This window comes from Alligator mississippiensis, chromosome 1, assembly GCF_030867095.1.
Source record: "Alligator mississippiensis isolate rAllMis1 chromosome 1, rAllMis1, whole genome shotgun sequence".
Lineage (NCBI taxonomy): Eukaryota > Metazoa > Chordata > Crocodylia > Alligatoridae > Alligator > Alligator mississippiensis.
The window spans coordinates 90531388-90551539 of NC_081824.1; positions in this window are offsets into that span (position 1 = coordinate 90531388).

The following is a 20152-nucleotide window of genomic DNA, read 5'->3' on the forward strand; positions in this document are numbered from 1 at the left end:
TTTTCTTTGGTGTATCTGCTACATCTAAGAATTTCTCTCAGCCCCTCCCCTATGCCCTGCTTAATTTGCTGTGCTTAGCTTCCCATAATCAGACACATGAAGAAGAATGTCTTACATTTGAAAGTTTGTCTAACTTTATCCCAACTACATAGTTGGTCCAATAAAAGATATCACCCTAAGAAATCCATGCTTCTAGTAGAATTGAGTGTGACAGCCAGAACCAGAGGGCTTAATAAGCAATAAATATGTGCTTCTTGGAGGCATTTAGTATTTTGCCTAATAGGCAATATTAGCTAATATAAAACTTGTAAATTCATAACCAGCAAATGAAACTTGTCTGTCATATGTTTAACCAAAATGATAAAACTAACTGTTTGTATTAATTGTGGAACTGACTGGGCTCCAAAGGCGAAGCTGTAGCTGCAAGATTAGCTGACCTAACAGTTTTCACTCAGGGTTCAGCCTTGATGATAAAAACTGGATCCAACCACCTGGCACACCCAACACATTCCAGGAAAGCACGTCTCAAAAAAGCATATTCAGAAAAACCTAAAAGGGTTGGTTTTAGTAATGTTAATTTCAAACCTAAAAATGCTGCATTGTAATTTGCTTATTGGATAAACCCAAGTCTAGGTGGTAACCTTTTATGATAATTTTTAACACCTTTAAATCCCATAGGGTAACAGCTATAGGGCAAGACTGTGAGTGGCTCTAAAGCCAACAGATTAGCATAAGACTAGGCATGCATCAGGTGACCAACAGGAAGGAGGAAACAGAATAGTCGTTGCTGTTCCAAGCCTGGACTCCGGACTCCTGGTGTAAATGAGGATCAGATCCTAATCAAGGGATCTTCCCCAGAAATCCCTCTGACAGCATAGATCAGGGATGCCTGACTTCGCTGGAATCACTTGGCACGTACCTGGCATGGAGGGACTATCGATAAATTGCCAACCCATGTCTGTCTATCTGTTATTTTGAACAGCCCAGTGGCTGATACCCTTGCAGTGTCCAGTTGGCCTGCGACGGAATTGATCCATCTACCTGTTGTTATCATTTACTATTAACTCTTTAATACTGCATTATCTGCCTATCACATTTATCTTTCTGTTAACTGTTGTGTGTGTAAGCCATAATAAATTTGCCTTTGCTTCACTCCCAACTCTGCCTCCTCGATCCCAAACCAAACAGCCCAGTGGCTGATACAGTTGCAGCACCTAGTCAGCCTGCAACTAAATTGATACACTCACAGTGCCAAGCTGGCCTGTGACAATCAAGTCAATCCAAAACTTTCTCAATGAAAACCAAATAAAACTAGATTTGGTGCATGTATAAACAAACATACATGCAATACTGTACACACCCCAAGTTTTGACCCAGAGTGTACTTTTATGAGTATGTTGACAATTGACTGCTTTAGAGAAAGAAGAACAAATCCATCACTAATAAAAGCACATTCTTTATGGCTAGTATTATCAGAAAATTAATGCAAAATTCTTGGCCTTAAAATAAGCCCAGTTCACTTCTTGTAAATGCTACAGCATACAACTATGCTGTATAGTTTCCTAGTTACACACACTAGGAAAATGAAGCCTTTTGAGTGCACTGTTCAAATCCCTGTTCAAGTCCCTGTGCACTGTTCAAGCCCCATGCTTTGACTTATCCAAATATTTGGCTGTATTCTTTAGGATTATTCTCCCCATCTTGTCTCCTTTCAAATGTATAAGAAATTTTGAAAAATAGAAGGAGTTAAAGTAAACTATTCCAGGATTCATTATTCAGTGACTTAACGATTTGTGCTTCTGAATTTTACCTTATGCAAACAGTAACCTCCTTGGCATAAGGCATAATTTATGGAAATAAAAGGTTGCAAAAAACAGCTGCTTTCCTGTTGAGAATTTATGTACTAATAGTAGGAGGAAGAAAATAATTAAACATTCACGTATTTAATTTGAAAGTAGGATCATAGCCACTTAAAAAGGATTTGTATGTAATACTGAACCAAAGAAGCATAGCTGACTGTTGGATAACAAGCAAACTATTTTCTGCTCTAATTTATTCTTTAAACAGATGGGATAAGAGAAAATTCAATTTCACTCATTGTCCAAGAGATTTCAACAATGAAATCAGTAAAAGTCATACAGTGCCCAATAAGCCAGCCAACTGGTTTCATGTGCATTTGGTATAGCTTGTGGCAAGTCACTGCAATCAGAAGTCATTACTAACAGCACAACTCAACAGTCATTTTAATCAGTCATTGGCAGAGTCAGCAGCGAGTGTGTTAAGTGGATATATTTTAGCAGAAATCTGACACTGTGATTTTAGTAGCAGTCTTGAAGGGAGATTACGTGAAACCATGTAAAATCAATAATGACAGAATCAAGCACTGCTCTGGATAGATGTCACACTTGATTGTATAAAGAACCAGACAATTGCTTATTCAACTAAAGCACTGGTTAATGACTCACATGATGTGCAGATAGTACTTAGGCCAAAAGTCAGTAGGTATAGTTTAAAAACAGAAACCCTGATTCTGATCTCACATGTCTTTAACTTCTTTATATGTAGTTTCAATATAACTTAATTTCTGATTTATAGCAGTATGAGTGAGGTCAGAGAGGCTTCACATTGCTGGAAGGGATCAAATAAACATGGAATGGTTCTTTCTTTCAACTGAAAGCAGCTACCACCAGAAAAAATAAAAAATAAAGGTGGGGGGGAGTGGGAATTAATAAATGGATTTGTAAAGATAAAGTTTAGCCTCCAGTGAGAGTAGGCACAGTAAATGCATCTCTTAACACATTACTTAAGCCTTAATTTCCCATTTAAAATGCTGCACTACAGTAATCCAGAATAAATAAGTAAATAATAGCAATAGAAAGTGTGTGGTCTAGATTCTCCCCTCACAGTGGTATAATTCCTGGTATAAATCCAGTGTAATCCAAGGAATTATTTTAGTATAAAACCAGCGTGAATTGAAAATCAGGACCTGTGAATAATTCTGAAAATGGCAGGTCAAATTCTGATTCCCTTACTTGCACTAAGTGGGGGTGGCAGCAGTTCCTTGATATGAGGGTGATAGTCTTCCAATAAATAAGGAAGTCATCAGTAATTCTGTAAGTGACGGACAAAGTTGATATGAGTTCTGCATGTTCTATGATAGACGTGACAAATTCTGAGAGAAAGGAGTATATCCTGGTAATATCAAGTGATACTATTTCTCTTTGTCTCTCTCATCTATCCGCCTCCATAACAAGGCAAGTTTCCTCAAAGCATTTGATTACAGGCTTTCAAGGCCTCTTGATAATTTGGTGGATCTGCAAGGTCAAGAGTGAAGTTTCCAGACTAACAGTGATCCAAAATAAGAATAAAAGTCTTTAGTGGTAGAATGGGTAGATAAAGAAACAATACTTCACAATGGCTGTGAAAGAAGATGAAGGCTGAGGTGTAATGGAAACTTCCAGTCATCTAGGTTTTCCTTGCCACTGGATTAAGTTTTTCTTCCTGCAAAGTATTGTGTTGTTTCTGATGTATAATACCATCCCCACATTGCTATATGTCTTCTCTTTTCCTATGCTAAGTACTCCAAAAATACCCCGTGATTTCATTGGGCCACTTCTGGAAAAATATATCATTCAGCTTCTATAAAGATTTCAGAATTTAACTTTGCTTGAACTGTGTATATCTAGGTGTTTCTCATTTATGTAACAATGGTCGTTGTTATTCTTGAGGCTTATAAAACTTAATGTGTATTCATAAGACTATTCATAAGACCCTTGCATGAAAATGCTATATAAATACAAAATGTTAATTTAATTGCAACTAGAACATGGATGCTTATCTCCAAAACTCCTCCTCTGCCATTACTGCAACCTCTTAGGCCTTATCTTTTGCTTTCTTCATAACGACATGAAGTGATCTTCAAGAAATGCTGGGTCTGTAAAATTATGAAATTTTCAACCTCAGACAAGATGTTCCCATTATGTGCAACTCTCAATGAAAAAATAAACTTCAGTGGTGACAAAAAGGGCAGAATAAGCTGTGAGACATTCATGTGCATACAGTCATTGCCATTTTATTTCTGACCTAAAACAAGAGATAAAAATAATTAAATTAACATTCAAATAATTGTAATCAGATTTTAAAAACATTGAAAAAATTTTGGCTCATATAGGTAGTTTAAGCATAACCTTGGATTATACAGATCGTTCATTGAAACAGACTGGTGACATTAAATGTCCCAGAATCTTTCTGTTATACTCTTAAAATAAACTCATTAAAAACTTTAAACATGGAACAAATGAAGCAAGAGATACAGTGCAGATTTTCTGTCTCCACAGTATGTGGGTTTCTCAGATGGCACAAAGGAACGATCGTTTGATTGCTTTCCCTAGAAGGGGATTCTCCCAGCATGTAGAAAGTCCCAGAAAGTATAAAAGCTAATGTAAGCCCTTCAATCAGCCTCACTGCAGCTCTCAGTGAAGGAGTAGGTGGAGGGAAGAATAGCTAAAGTATAATCCATACCAGTCAGTTCAGCTGGTCAAAGGTCTCAGAAGCATTGATGACAACTGAGGCATATTTGCATATTTCCTGAGCTCTTCTAAATTTATACCCAGAGCCAGGTCTGGGCAAAGAATCGAGGAGGTTGCAGGGGTTGTGACTAGTTCTCCATCACATCTTCCAAAGCTGCAGCACCTTGGTGCTGCTTAGATTTGGTCCTAAATCGGTTGTAGTGGATGATGGGGTTAAAACCTTCTGCTGAATACTGTACTTGAATAAAACCACACATTCTCATTGTCTTCTGAACTTTTCCATAGAACTGAAAGGCACCTTGACACATTCACCATAGAAGCCTGTCTAGATAAAATTTAAACAAGGAGTTTATTGCTCTGTATTAAATGTTTTAATTAAAAAGGAAAAGCATAGGGTTGCAAATGCAATGCTAGAGTAAACAGTGACTAGCCACCAGCAGGAGTGATCTTAAAACTGTTTTACTTCTTCCTCTTTTTTTGTGTTTCTGCCAACCATGGTTTTCAATAGCAATCCCCTAAGGCTGCTTTTTTAAATTCTTATTTAAGGAACTTTAATTGGAAGCTATAAAAGCCATAAAAATGCGCTTGAACTGTTGAAATTTTTTTAAAAAAAATCTAAAAAATAGTGCCTGAAAGTTAGCTATAAAGAAACCCTGAGGCCAGCATATTTCCAGCCCAAAAAGGGACTTGTTTGTTATTTCTTCTAGGAATTCTCAATCACTGAACCTTTCAGCCACGAACAAAATCTTTATAACTGTCTCCTGTTCCTTGTGTGAGATGAGTCTAAGTTCACTGCAAAGTCTTTTTTACGTGTCAAATATGTACATCCACATGTGTCTGACTTCATGTCCAAATACTACCCAGCATAAAACAAGAGATCATAGGAAATCCCTTTTGATTACCTTCCAAACAAGTCACCAGGTCAGGGTCCTTATTTAGCAATCAAAAGCCCACTTTTGATCGTCAGGCCTTTCATACCTCCCAGTTTGCTGTTACCCCAGGGATGTATGGTCCATAGTAGGTAGCTGTGGTCCATATTTTCTGAATAATTATTGCATATCTTCTGAAGGACAGTATTAGATGACTGAAGCACAACGTAACAGAGTGGACCTGATTCTTTCCACTTTCAGCTGTTAAGTAATATCTTATTTCTCAAGCAGTTCATGTGACACATTCTAAAGCAACTCTGAAAAATGAATGAATAACTTGATCCATTCACCAAGTTATCCCCCTATTGCTTCAACAAGACAACACCAATCAAGCTTGAACAGCCTGTTGCGCAAATCAAGTGCCAGATCTCCTCTCTCACTGAAGCACATGCAAAACAGTAGTAATTATAAATTGCTAATGAAGAAAAAGAGGGAGGTTGCTAGTTCAGAGAATGTTGACCATTTAGATCTAAGAATTGTGGCTTGAAAATTCCTGAACAAGTCTCCTTTCAGGACATATTTCAACATACTGTTCCAGACAGGTACACGATCTGTGCATCCTGATCATACTATTCTTGGAAAATGCTTGGTAGATCGGGTGGTGGGCCAGTAGGGAGTGCTCTTGAATCGAACCACCCACCTCATGTCCACACAGGGCGTACAGTGTGAATTAAAAACAAGCAGGAATCTTATCAGGGGATAACGCACAAGGCTGCGTTTATTGGAACATAAAACATGCAACATAAAAAGAATAAAGAACAGTAAGGTTATCTGCTTCACTCATTCCCATATATACTCATTCATTCATTCATACAAAAGAAACAAGCACACACAGATACTAACTAAGACAGTCCTGCAAAGGTTAAGGTGTTACCAAGTTCTAAAGTCACTCAGGTCAGTCTGGTGGCCAGCCAGACCAACCATGAGAGATGGAGTTGGGTCTTGTTGGACGTGCCCAAAACTCCTTTTTGCAGGTGGAAAGACCCAAAGCTTTGTCTTTGTGTTCATTCTTTATAGGGATAGCTGTCCATACAAGCCTATGGATTCCACTGAATCAGAAACGATGGTCATCCTCCTTGTCCTGTTGGCAGGCTGGGATTGTTAGGACATGATTTTCTGGCTTTGTGGTCTGCAATCTTCAGGTGTGTCATTGCTTGCAGTCTTTAGCCATCAGGGTGAAGCATGATTTAGTATTTGGTAATTGTGAGTGTTAAGCTACGCCCGCAAAAATAAATCACAATCTCTTGTTTTAATATGAACTAGTTAATTTCCTTTATTTCTCTCCTGCCACGACTTTGATGGAATAAGGTGAGGAAATAAACACAGTCTTGAGGGATGAAGAAGATACTGTGTCTGCGATCCAGCAAAAATAGCTCTTCTGCACAGTTATTATGTCTCTCTTAGATAACTAACATCTTAGATATATTTAGTTCTCTCTCTCTTTGGGAGCTCTCAATTTCTTGGTTGCTTGCCCCATTCTCCTCTGCATAGGTCCCAAGCAAATGGCAATTCTATGCCACCTTGTATTTTCTATGGATATCAAAATGTGGGGTTCTCTTTGTTAATCTGTTGTCTCTCTCTTGTAGTCTCTCCCTATTTCCTCTGGGTTTCTTTCTTCTCTTTTCCAGAGTTAATTCTGGGCTCCCCTCCCCTCAAATTCTTCTGGCCGTCTCCAGCCTCTCTCACAGCCGGCACTCCCCTCTCTCCCTCCACACATGCTGCCTTTGTTTATGTTTTCATCCAGGTCCTTCTCTCCTCCATCCAGATATCCCCGCCCCTCTCTCTCCTTGGACTCATTGCTAAGGTAAGTTTTCTGTTTCCCTTCACTCTTCTGGAGTTCTGTGATGGGGCAGACTTGGTGCCCTGTCACAGTAATCCTTAACTGCTGACTCGATGTCACTGCAGCCATTAACCGTTAAACCACAGAAGGCTATTTTCAAGTCCTGCTGCAAGAGGACTGTCTTCCTTCATGTTGTCACATACATACATCATTCACTCTTTCATTACCTACCTCTTTCCACATAAGCCAGACGTACCACAAATCTTACATAAGCATTATCCTTATACTAAATTTAAGGTCTAAAATCATGAGACCAATAGGACAAATATATTTATGCTAAGCAATAGGAAATTTAAAATAGATGGTTAATTCTAGAAGGCCATAATGACTGATCAAAATATTATAAAAAGTAAATTATAAAAAGTTTAACTTTATCTTAATGGTTAACTATTTCATTATATAAAAAGAAAAATAACAATATAAGCAATCAAAGCAATTAGAGTTACTGCAATACTACACTCACTGAGCCCCACCACCTTCCAGACTCCAAGTGCCTCCCTGGGGGCACCTCACGTCCAGCCAACCCCCTTCCTAGATCATACCCGCAAGCCTGGGGGTAACACTACCACCACCCAGAGTCTGGACAGATCTTTGCCCTCTGCCCCCTGTGCCTAGTAGTCCTTGAGACATACTAAACCCACTGCAAGAACTTGGAGTGCTTCCCTCAGTATGAAGCACAAATGGTGGGCTGCTTTATTCAGCTGAACCATGGGGACCCCATAGGCTTAAGGACAGCTATCCCTATAAAGAATGAACACAAAGACAAAGCTTTGGGTCTTTCCACCTGCAAAAAGGAGTTTTGGACACGTCCAACACGACCCAACTCCATCTCTCATGGTTGGTCTGGCTGGCCACCAGACTGACCTGAGTGACTTTAGAACTTGGTAACACCTTAACCTTTGCAGGACTGTCTTAGTTAGTATCTGTGTGTGCTTGTTTCTTTTGTATGAATGAATGAATGAGTATATATGGGAATGAGTGAAGCAGATAACCTTACTGTTCTTTATTCTTTTTATGTTGCATGTTTTATGTTTTATGTTCCAATAAATGCAGCCTTGTGCGTTATCCCCTGATAAGATTCCTGCTTGTTTTTAATTCACACTGTACGCCATGCGTGGACATGAAGCAGGTGGCTCCAAGCACCAAGCATTTTCCAAGAATAGTATGATCAGGATGCACAGTTCGTGTACCTGTCTGGAACAGTATGTTGAAATATGTCCTGAAAAGAGACTTGTTCAGGAATTTTCAAGCCACAATTCTTAGATCTAAATGGTCAACATTCTCAGAACTGGCAACCTCCCTCTTTTTCTTCATTAGCAATGAGTCTCCCACACTAGGTACAGAGGAGTACTTTATTGGTTACAAGGAGTAGGTTTAGAATAGGGTACAGAGTAGAGCAATATCAAAAAATACCTTGGACAAGCAGTGGCATGGTAGTCTTTTTTATCATGCATCTGAGTTACTGCAAGCTGTAGTTAGATCTCAAGCAGCTTAGTCGCAGATATCATCCAGAGGCAAGTAGTTCATTGACCATGAGTTGCAAGAGAGAGAGAGATTCATATGGTCCAGCTTCTCTGAGAGTTCTCATTATGGCTGCTATCCCTCCTTCTGGGCAGCCCTTAACTTTTATAGACCTTATGACCACATTTACCTGGTCCAATTAAGGCATGCAGCTGTTGACTGCCAGCCAACCAATTTGAAATGCATCACTGGTTGCTGGGTAAACTGGCAGGGTCTCTAGCCCCCTCCCAGTCATGATGACACTGCTTAGAAATATATGGAGTTTAGACCCCCACCCAGCTGTGAGGCCAGTCACGTAGGCAGAGGGACCAGGTTTCCCCCTCCCTCAGGAATGTATCCTGCTCAGGTTACAACTCAGGGCTACCTGAAGCCAATGGGGCTGGGGTGTCTGCCCTCTGCAGTGACCATGGTAACCAAATTGTCAGATTGGTCATCCACCTGATAGAAGAGTTTGTGGGGAGACAGGGGTGGCATAATGTGGAAGGTTGTACCAGGGCTAGTCATTTGTACACATGATTTAAAAAGTTTGAATGGAGCTCTGTGCACCTATTGTCCACAACTTGAATGTAATATTATGAGCATATGCAACAGAAATGTATTAAACATCTGTAGAGGAAAGAGAGCAGTGTTAAACTACGGTTGTCAAATTATAATTGCGTATAAATTATAACTGCAACACAGAAAGGGCCAAGTCTGCTGAGCTGAGATTAGCAGCAAAATTAGTATTAAATGTGTGTATGTGATGGGGATTTAACAACCAAGTAAGCCTCCTAAAGTTTCTAGGAAGTTCCATGTAAACAATTAGATGTTTATTCAGCGATAGATTCAGAGCAGCTTCAAGCCTGCATCATGAATTTCAAATCACTACTTTTTCCCTTGACACACTGATCAGGCCTATTTATATTTAACATAACAGGCTATTTTGATTTTTTAAAGTGGTCCACTATATTATAAATCAAGTCTGAAGTTACCGTAGCAGAGGAAAAACTAGTACACATATTGTGCAGCTCTTCTCAGTCTAGTGTCAGCCCCGTGCTATTAAAATTGCTTCAACCATGGGCCAGATCTTGCACATGGAGCCATGTTGTGTGTCTTGTGGACCCATAAACAAGCCAGGAATTTACAGGCATGCCTTTCCACCAAAATCTGGAGCATGGTGCCCTGTTTGAGACACATGTTGGTAGCAGAGTATGAGTGATGGCTACATTAATCTCCACTGCTGCTCACTTGAATATGGTGCACCTGAATATGGAGTAGTGCATCCAGTTCTGCGCACCATACTTTAACAAGGACATGAACAAGCTTGAGAGAGTCCAAAAAAAAGCCACCCATATGATCAGTCTTAAAAGGCAAGCCATTCAAGGAAAAGCTGAGGGATCTCAAACTCTTCAGCCTCAGGAAAAGAAGGGTGAGAGGGGACCTGGTAGCAGCTTACTGCTACACTAGGGGAGTACATCAAGGGCTCAGTGAGCAACTGTTCACCAGGACACCTGAGGGGAAAACTAGGAGTAATAGCCACAAACTCCTGGAAGATCGATTCAGGCTCACCATGAGGAAAAACCTCTTCACAGTCAGGGTGTCCAGACTGTGCCCCCTCCAGAGGTGGTGCAATCACCTACCCTGGAAATCTTCAAGAAGAGACTAAGCAGTCTCCTTGCTGGGGTCACCTGACACCCAGTTATCTTTCCTGCTTGGTGCAGGGAGCTGGACCAGATGATCTTCCGAGGTCCCTTCCGGCCTTACAATGTATGAATCTATGAATTAAACAAAGAAAGACTTCTGTAAATAAAAGGACTTATATAAATCAATGCCTGTCTCAAAAAAACCACTCTGTGAGCAGAGTAGGATTTTAAACATTCTAAAAATAAATAAATACTACCTGTCTTTGGAAATGGACAGATGAAAAGCTCTTTTTCTTCCTTTTATTTTCTTAGGGAGGACTACTTTTTTGTTACCAGGGTCAGAAATAGTTGTGATATTGATGTCACAACTACTTTTTTTAAATGACTCATAGGTGACGTACTATGGGATAGTGATCAAGAGGCACAAAACAGATAATAAAGCAAAAATTTGCTTTATAGAATTAGTTAATTTTGCTTCATAGAATTACAGTTTCCTGTCATCTTGAAAGGGCAGTTATTACTGATCATATGCAGAAATCTCTCCCTATTAAAGATTTTAATTTACATTATTTTCAATACATCTATAATTTAGTCTTCCTAGCACTCGTAGTAAATCGTAGTAAGGAGTAAAAACAAGCATTTTCCTACGTAAAACTCGTAGTAAGGAATCAGAGTTGCTAAGCCCTTTTGTTCTGTCCAAGAAATCTCTGGCAACAGTATAACTGGCTCTTCTTCATATTTCTTATTTAAGTGCAAAAAAAAAAGGAAAATAAAAGTTTTTTCATAAAGTAGCTGTAAAAAGCACAATACTGTAGCTACAATTTCCTGAAAAACAAAGTTTTTTATAATGCAAGTAGCCATTCTTTACAGTGTTTTAAATTCCAGAATAAATTCCAGAAAATAATCAGGTGAGACATCACCTAGAGCACTGTGTCCCACACTTCTGGGTCCCACACTTCAAAAGGATGTAGACACATTGGAAAGAGTCCAGCAGGAAAGAAAACTAAGTTTAGGAGTCTGGGAAGCATTACTTGTAAGACAAGGCTGAAAGGGCTAGTTACTTATTCTGGAGAAGAGAAGATTGAGGCAGGGATTTGATAATCTTCAAATACTTGAAGGGTGATTAGAGAGAGAATGGAGATGGGCCTTTCCCTGTGGCCACAGGGGACAGGACTAAAAGCAATGGAATCAACATGCAGCAGAGGAAATTTAAGCTGGTTAGGAAGAATGTTCTGATTATGAGGGTGATCAAGCATTGGAACAGGTTGCCTACAGAAGTTGTGGAATCTCCATCCCTGGAAATTTTCAAGCCAGATTGGACAGACACCTATCTGGGATAGTTTAGACAGGCACGATCCTGCCTTGAGGAAAGGACTGTATTAGATGAGCTTGTGAGGTCCCTTCCAGCCCTCCTTTCTTCTGATTTTATGCTTTAACAGTTACCATTAGAGAGTAAACTACACTGGAGACATATCTTACATTGTTTTGCAAAGATCTAGGAGGCCAGAACCATATTATAAATTAGGTACCTAAACAGGAATTAGACACACTTTTGGCTGTGAATAAGCAAATGGTTAAACCATTTTGAAACAGTGAAGGGCTTGCTTTTGTAAGTGCACATCTGATGATCTGCTATAAGTATTTGTCTCTCTGGTTTTACCTTGCACTAAGTGAAGGTAAACTATAGTAGTTCTCCCTGAATGAAATAGACAGTAAATCATTGTGGTTTAGCTTCTTCTTACGAAGTGAATAGAGTGAACAGATGAAACAGTGAACAGATTAAACAGTTACAGCAGATTCAACTGAACCACAATAGTTTGTTCCCCTCTTTAAAGTGGTACAGATATATTGTGGGTGTGTCTACACTTGCATGTGATTCAGGACCAGTTTATTTGCAAGTAACCTACTTGCAAGTAAATGCTCCTGGGCAGGTATCTACAAATGCAGGGATCTGGAAGCAGATTTGCTGCTCCTAGAAGCAAACTGCTCATGCTCCCTGGGGCTTTGCAATGGACCTCTGCCACCACCAAGAGGAGCTGGAGGCTATTTTTAAAAGGCAGCCCCACTCCCTGGCCAACTGCATTTTTGGCCAGGGGCAGCATGTACAACATGGAGGCAGCAGGCAACAGCTTTTGCACTGCAGCTTCTGCCTCCCTGCACCCTGGCTGCTCCAGCCCCTGCCCCTGGCAATGACACCCCGTGCCCCAGACTCCTGTTAGCCACTGTGCTGGCCCTGCTTGCCCACTGTGCCAGTCACTGGCTGGCCCACAGCCATCTGGGCCCTGCTGGTTCCCTAATTGGCAGCAACTACCCGACCAGCTGCACCACACTGTCCCAGGACCACTGCAGCCACACATCTGCTACCTGAAGCCTATCCTGCTGGCCAGACCCAGGCAGATGATGGGGCCACCCGTCCCCACGGACACTCAGCTGGCCATCATACCGCTCAAGCTGGCCACACCCACTAGCTTCTAGTATGTCAACCACCTCTTTGGCATGGGCAAGGTGACTACCAAGGAGGCCATCCTGCAGAAGTGCAGCGCCCTCCAGGATGTGATGAGCCCACTGTGCTCCATGTGCATGACCCCCTGGAGGTGGGTCCAGGGTTCCATGCCCTGGGATTCCTCCATTGCATCATGGCCCTGGACGGGACCCATATCCCCATCACCTATCTACCCCATGGTGGGTGACTGCCCCTACTACAGCCAGAAGGGCTGTCACTCCATTCTGCTCCAAGCCTTTGTTGATCACCGCAGCACCTTCACCAACATGAGTACCAGCTGGGTGGGCAGTGCCCATGATGCCCATGTCTTCTGGAAATCTATCCTGCCAGCCCTGGTGCAGAGCAGGTGCTTCATGCTGGGAGTGCCAGACACCCAACTGGGTGCCATGGTGGTCCCACCCCTCTTCATCGGGGACCCCACCTACCTGCTCCTTCCCTAGCTTATGTGGCCCTACACTAGCCAAGTGGATCCCCAACAAACCCACTTCAACAGGTACCTGGGATAGTCCCATGCACTGGTGGAATGCTCTTTCAGTCACCTCAAGGGATGTTGACACACCCTCACTACCCACTTTGAGCTCATCAAGGACAACATCACCTAGCTCATCATTGCAGCCTGCATGCTGCACAATATCTGCAATGCCTGGGGGGAGCTCTTTCATGAGGCTTTGGCAGAGGAAGCACAGTTGGTGGAAAAGGCCTAGCAGTGGGGAGCCAAGCTGCGGTGGCAGCAATAGTGACAGGAACCAGGCTCCCCCCCATCCCCCACTGAGGCCCCAGCTGAACTGCATACACACCAGCACAGGCCAGGGCACCAGGTGCAAAAGGCACTGGCTAACCACCTCCTTCTGCACTCCCCAAGGAGGAGTGTCCAATCCTGGGTCCTTCTCCTGCAGAGATGATGCATCCCCAAGGTGTGGGCTGTGGGTGGTGGTGACCCTGAGGCTGCTTCCTGGCTGCCATCTGTGGTCTCTCCCCCATGTGCAGCTGCAGGACCTCCAGAGCCATGAGAAATAAGCTATTCATGAGAGTTCGCAATGTTTCTCAAACAAGATGGTCTGGTACTCGGGGCTTTGCACTGCCTGGCTTCAAATTGGGTGTTAAGCGTGCATGGATGCCCAGAGACCATAGTAAGTCAGCCGGACAGGCCAAGGACTCTTGCCAAGCTCCCCATCCTTGGTTACTCCCCAGGGGCCAGTGAGCTGCTGGGTGCCTCCCCTGCCCTTTTCCCAGACCAGGACAGGGCAGGTTCCTGGCATCTCCTGCTGCCATGGCTCCAGACCCTGCTGCTCCCCTTCTCTTCCTACAGGCCAGCCTATCTCCTCTGCTGTCACCAAGCCTACGGCACTTGAACTCAGGGGGTGCGGGGCTCCCAGGTGACTGGGATGAGGAGTTGCCTGTGCTTCTGCCCATGCTACAGGGGGCATCTCCAGTGATCCACCACAGAGCCAGCCTTGCACACTTTATTGGGCACAGGCTGCTCAATAAAGTTTTGCACTGTCTCCCACCCTGAGCCCTGTGTGGGGAAATCCAGGGCTAGGGGACGGTGGCTAGGATGGGCAGGGAAGGGGTACAGGGCCAGGGGCAGGGGGCAGTGCAGTGCAGGACTTACCATAGTGGCAGAGTAGACATGGCCAGGGGCTTCATTTGGACCCACCTGGCAGCAATGACATATGGCTCCTGGTGGACTCATCTGACAGTGGGGCATAGCATCCAGGCTCCCAGGCAGGGGCCTCCCCATGGGGAGGAGCTGGCACTGCTGACATCTGGCAGTGACATAGTCAGTCATGCCTCATGGCTGGGACTGAGGCTGTGGAGCTATTGGGACAGGCTCTGGCCCAGGCTCCCTGAGTTTCTGGTGGACATTGGGAGTGGGGAGCTCAGTGGGATGAGCTGCTGGTGCCCCAAGAGGCCCACTCCCAGTGACACATGAAGGGCATGGACTTGCAAGCACTTCTCAACAGATTATTGTATTCAGTGCTGGTGACCCACTGTGCCCACAAGGCCTTGATCTTCATGTAGCACTGCAGCACCAACCAGTCATGACTGTGCTCCCACATCTGGCCTAACAGCCCCTCATAGACATGGGCACTGGAGTGCCTGCTCCACATGAACTGGCATTGCACTTCCATTTCACCCCATAGAATCATGAGGTCACTAGTCTCCTCCTGTGACCAGTGCAGCTTTCGGTGGCAGCGTATGGAGTCTGTGATGATGCCATCATGGCTTCCATGCTGGCTCTCTGGGCCTCCACGTGGCTGTCCCTGTGCTGCTAGGCCTGGACAGCTGCCTGCAGTGCCAAGCACAGTGGCACAGTATGGGACTAGCAGCCGTGTGGTAAGGCAATGCCCTGCAGCACCTGCAGGCTCCAGGAAGGCTGCCAGGGTTTGGCTGTAGGCATCTGGAGCTAGTCCTGGTGACCAGGAGCTGGCTGCAGCTGGCCTGGGTGCTGCCAGGCTTGGCATGAGCCTGCAGCACTGGATGGTGTGGGCCTGGTAGCCATGTGGCACTCCAGTGCCAGGCAATGGTGCTGGGATGCAAGCAGGCTGGCACAGATTGCCTGAGGCCTGTGCAGAAGCAGCAGAGGCCACAAGTCCCCCCAGGCTCCCTGCTGTTGTGCCCCAAAGATCAAAATGCCTGAAGGCTTTTAAAGGGCCTTGGACTTGGGCTGCCATAGAGGCAGCCCAGCCCTGAGGCAAGAGAGGTGCCCAGCCCCAAGGCTGAGGTCAGGCTGGCCCCTAGTGGCAGGGCTGACTAGGAACAAATCTGTTCCCAGTTGGAATCTATACCTGTGTTACTGTGCAGTAAATACTCATGAGTAAATTTGCTACTTGCATTTACAGTTAGCAAATTTACTCATGAGTAGCAAGGTTTACTGCATGGTAAGCATGTGCACATGTAGATGTTCATGCTTACTAAGCAGTAAACTATGCCACTGCATAATAAAGTGTACCCTATCTGTACAAAGTCAGTCACATTGAGATCTGAAATACCCATGCTCCAGTAGTCCTAATGTTTGTAATATGCCTAAATGAATTTGGTGTCTATAGTTTGGACAGCAAAGCTCCTTCAGTGCCTAAACTTAGACTGACACCTATATGTAGAAGCACCCCAATATGTACAGAAAGTTTTCTAGCTCCTGCCTAAGCTCTGATAAAATCCAGCTATGAGATGGATAAGTCCCTACACTTGAAAAAAAATCTGTTCTAGTTACCAAAGGGCCCTGATCTAGAAGCCATACTCCAAGTTCAGGGAACACACGCCAACACCATTCAGTTCAGTACAACATGAGAGCCACCGTCACTTTCACTAAAACACCTGGCTGGGGCAGGTGATAGTGCTAGGGCTCACCAGTTGTATAACAAGCCAAAAGTTAGAGCAGTTATCCATAAAATGGGAGACCTGGATTCTATATCCTTAGCATCCTGAACATATCAAAAACCACATCTTCTGCTTCCCAAGAAAAGTCCTAGCCACCAGGCCTGAGAACTGTCTGGGGTGGGGGTACTTTCCCCCCCTTTTCTTGCAGTTTTACCACTTGACAGCAATGAATTCGAGAGTCATGGGTCAAGGAAGAAACTAAGCAAGAGGGAGTTTGGATTGGTAGCCAAATGGTTTGGGAACTCAGGAGGTGAGACAGGAGAAGGGTTAGGGTTAGGATTAGGGTTCTATTTATCATACTTTTTTTATACCTTTTGCATTAGACAATCATTATTTTTCTTCAAGGGCATTAAAAAGCAAATGACTCTAGCCACAAGAATGGGAAAGAGTGCTGGCAGGCTGGAAAGCACAGAATACTTTATAAACATAAAGTAAAACTATGTGTTCACTACCTTTAGCAGATTCAACAGAAAGTAATGTACGATTCAGGCATACATATTTTACATATTTACATATCTCACACAATCACTAGCAAAAAACTAACAACCCAGAAATAAACCTATTTGCCCGAATTGCTTTGAAGTTGCCTCCACTTCCACTAACCCAGGGAAACTAGGTGCTTAACCCTGTTACTTTAAATCTTTCTCAAGCACATAATTTTGAAATAGACTGAAACCTACCTTGGTGATGCCTAAAGGGTCCATCTGAATTTTGCCCTAAGTGCTATTTTGGCTCTATATAAATAATTTTAAAATACTATTTGATTTATATATAAAAAAATACAATATCATCTATCCAAAGAAGTTCTCAACTGGAAAAAAGCTCTTATATAGTACCAGAATTGCACTGCATCATTTTGCAAGAATCCTTTTCCTAGCTGTCATCCATTCTCCTGCTCATTTTTTTTCTTTTAAAAACACACTGAACATCTTTCTCCTTTCTTCCTCCTTTCTTCAGCAAGTATTATTATTAATACTCATAGATGAAGATTCACCTGAATTCTGTCTCATTAATTAAAAGTTTCTAATTTTTGGCCATCTGCTCTTGTCTATCAGAAATGCTTAATTTGCTAAGTATTTCAAAACACTGTAGAGATGCTTTATCATTGATATGCTGAAGACCACCTATCTCTGTTTTTCTCATTCACACAATCAAGACAGTTCTTGACAATTCTTGACAAAGAAAAAGACAATTTCTTCTGTCATGCCTGGATAAAATTAAATTATAGAAGCTTACATTTCAAATGCCTCCCATTGAAGAACTCTTAAGGATCGTCCAATCGCTATTCTGTTGTTTGATGAGAAACAGTGGCAGGCTCTAACTGGACTCTCTTCTAGTTTGACTTAACAAGAGAAATTTGAAAAAAATACAGAAAATAAGACAAGGATACTTAAGACTTTGGCAAGGACAAAAAATCCCCCTAACAAAGATGACAAGCTCACATATGGTTTTGCTTCAAGCACAGTCTAACACACAGCAGACAAAGCTTAATAAAGAATCAGTGACTATGCTGACTGAAGATTGCTATTCACACTTCAGGCAGATCCCATTCTTCACTTTTCTTGCAAAATATGCATATAACATTTATTTTTGAAAATTGCAATTTCATCTAGTGATGAAAATTTAGGATTTTTTCTTGAGAGGGAGGTTGGAAGGTAATCTCCCAGAAGTCTGCAAGATGAGAATAAATCACATTATACCTGCAGGGCCAAACCTTCCAGAGTTTTGCTTCACACTGTGAGGCTCAAAACACAAAATCATCAATCCAAAACAATTAGTTTAACTGCTGGTTGCCAGCAACTAATCCTTGTGTTATCTAAATGCAACTCATTTTCCCCTGCATCCTACCATAAAGGGTTTTGGCTGAATGGATTAGAACCATAGCTGCATCCAGACATGCAAGGCACATCCAGATGAGTGGGGGTGGACGTGAGTTAAGTGGCGCCGCAGATGGGTCTGTAGCATCACACGTGCCAGTGTTCCCCGCACTGCTACTTTGCAATATGGGGATGGGGGTTGACCCCAGGAAATCCTGGGGTCAAAAATCCCATGCCAAAAAAAAAGCAGAACAACGTACATCGTGGCAGCTTGCACTGCCCAAAACCAGAGCCTAGCCAGTCAGAGCCACACTCCAGCTGCTGGCCAGGCTTCCTGCTACAGAAGCACCATGGCTACAGCTCCTGGAGGCCCCCAGGATCCCAGGTAAGGCTGCTGGGGCCAGCAAAATTGCTGTAGATCCCAAGGCTCCCCTATGCCACCGGGGGTAACCTGCCCCATGCCAGAGCACGCATGGCATGGGTGTTCTCTGGGGACAAGTAGCAGGGGCACAAGGTGTGCCAGTGCTACTGATCCCTAAGGAAACACAAATGCTGTGGGCGGTCAGCATTGCTCTGGACAGCCCAGCCACTGTGTGCACCAGCACACACTTGTTGCATGTGTTTTCCACTGCTTTTTGTGCCATTTTTTATTTTTTTGCTACCAGGAAAGCCCAGTAGCAAATTTTGCTGTTTTTTATTTCGAAAATGCTGCTTACCCAAAGTTCACACTATATCCATCTCTTTAGGTGCATTCACCGAATGTTAGAAGTTAAGAACTCAGACATTACATCATTATAGCTGTAGCATCTGTAGCCAAACCATCTGTACCACTGGTAGCTATTAAATAACCCAAGATCATAGAGTTATCAAAGAGTCTATCCCAGCCATGCAGTTGGTCCAATAAAAGATACCACCCACAAAAATCCTTGCTTCTAACAGAATTAACAATACATAAACTTCACTTCCTGGTTTTGTGAAGGCCAGGGATTTGACTCAAATATAGATCATTCATTGCATTGTACAGTAATCTGGGAGGTTCATGGTTCAAACATGCTTCTACCATATTGCATCCAAAAAGACTTATTTCTCTCGCCATCTTCCCCTTCCTCTCACAAAACAAACAAACACAACTCTAAATGCAATAGAGCCCATCATGCAGCCATTATAAGGATGCCCCTAAAGGAGGACTTTGTGCCCCCTGTACAAAGTAGTGCTCTGTCCCATAGCAGCCATATATATGGTGGGGTAGAAGGAAGGTCAATGGCACTTGGCATCAGGAAAGAATAAAGGAAAAATTCTAGTCCAAATTCCTTATGTTCCACAGATCAGGTGAATAAGAAGGGATTTTGACCACATACAAATGGTCAGTTTCTACCAGGAGAATCACCATTCTCCCATGAGAACCCAAAAGCATAGAGAAGTTCAGTCTCTCTCTCCTGGAGCAATAACGACTGCTCTTGGAGAAAAATAATCCAGTAATAACCAGGATGAAATTGCTCCCAGAAAAGTTTTTCCCAAGAGACTGAATATCTGTATACTTTCCCCCACTTAACTCCTCCTAGGGGACCAGGAGTGCAGCTGGGGGACAGGCTCCTTGTCTTCCTGACACTGAGATCACCCCAGTATTGAGAAGCTGTGGGGGAAAGCTTTTCACTCTCCTCATATAGACTGGGACATGAGGGATGCAACGACCACTGGTCTCTGCCTATTCCCCAAACCGAATGGTCCCTAGTTTCAAGAAGAGGCAGTGGGCTTTGCCAATTCCTGTTAGCTTCCTGTTGTTTCCCCCACCATCCAGACAAGCAGTAGCATAGCAGTTTAAAAGCCAGTAGCCAGGAGCTGGGCTATGGTAAAGTCTCCCTGACCCAGTTCATAGGGACCCCGCTAGCAGGCCCTGGCTCTTACATCACTGCCCCACTGCTCAGCAGGGCAGCAGGATGACAAGGAGGAGTTGGGAGCCAAGTCAGGGAGACTTTACCCAAACCCTGCTCTTGGCCAACAACTTTTAAA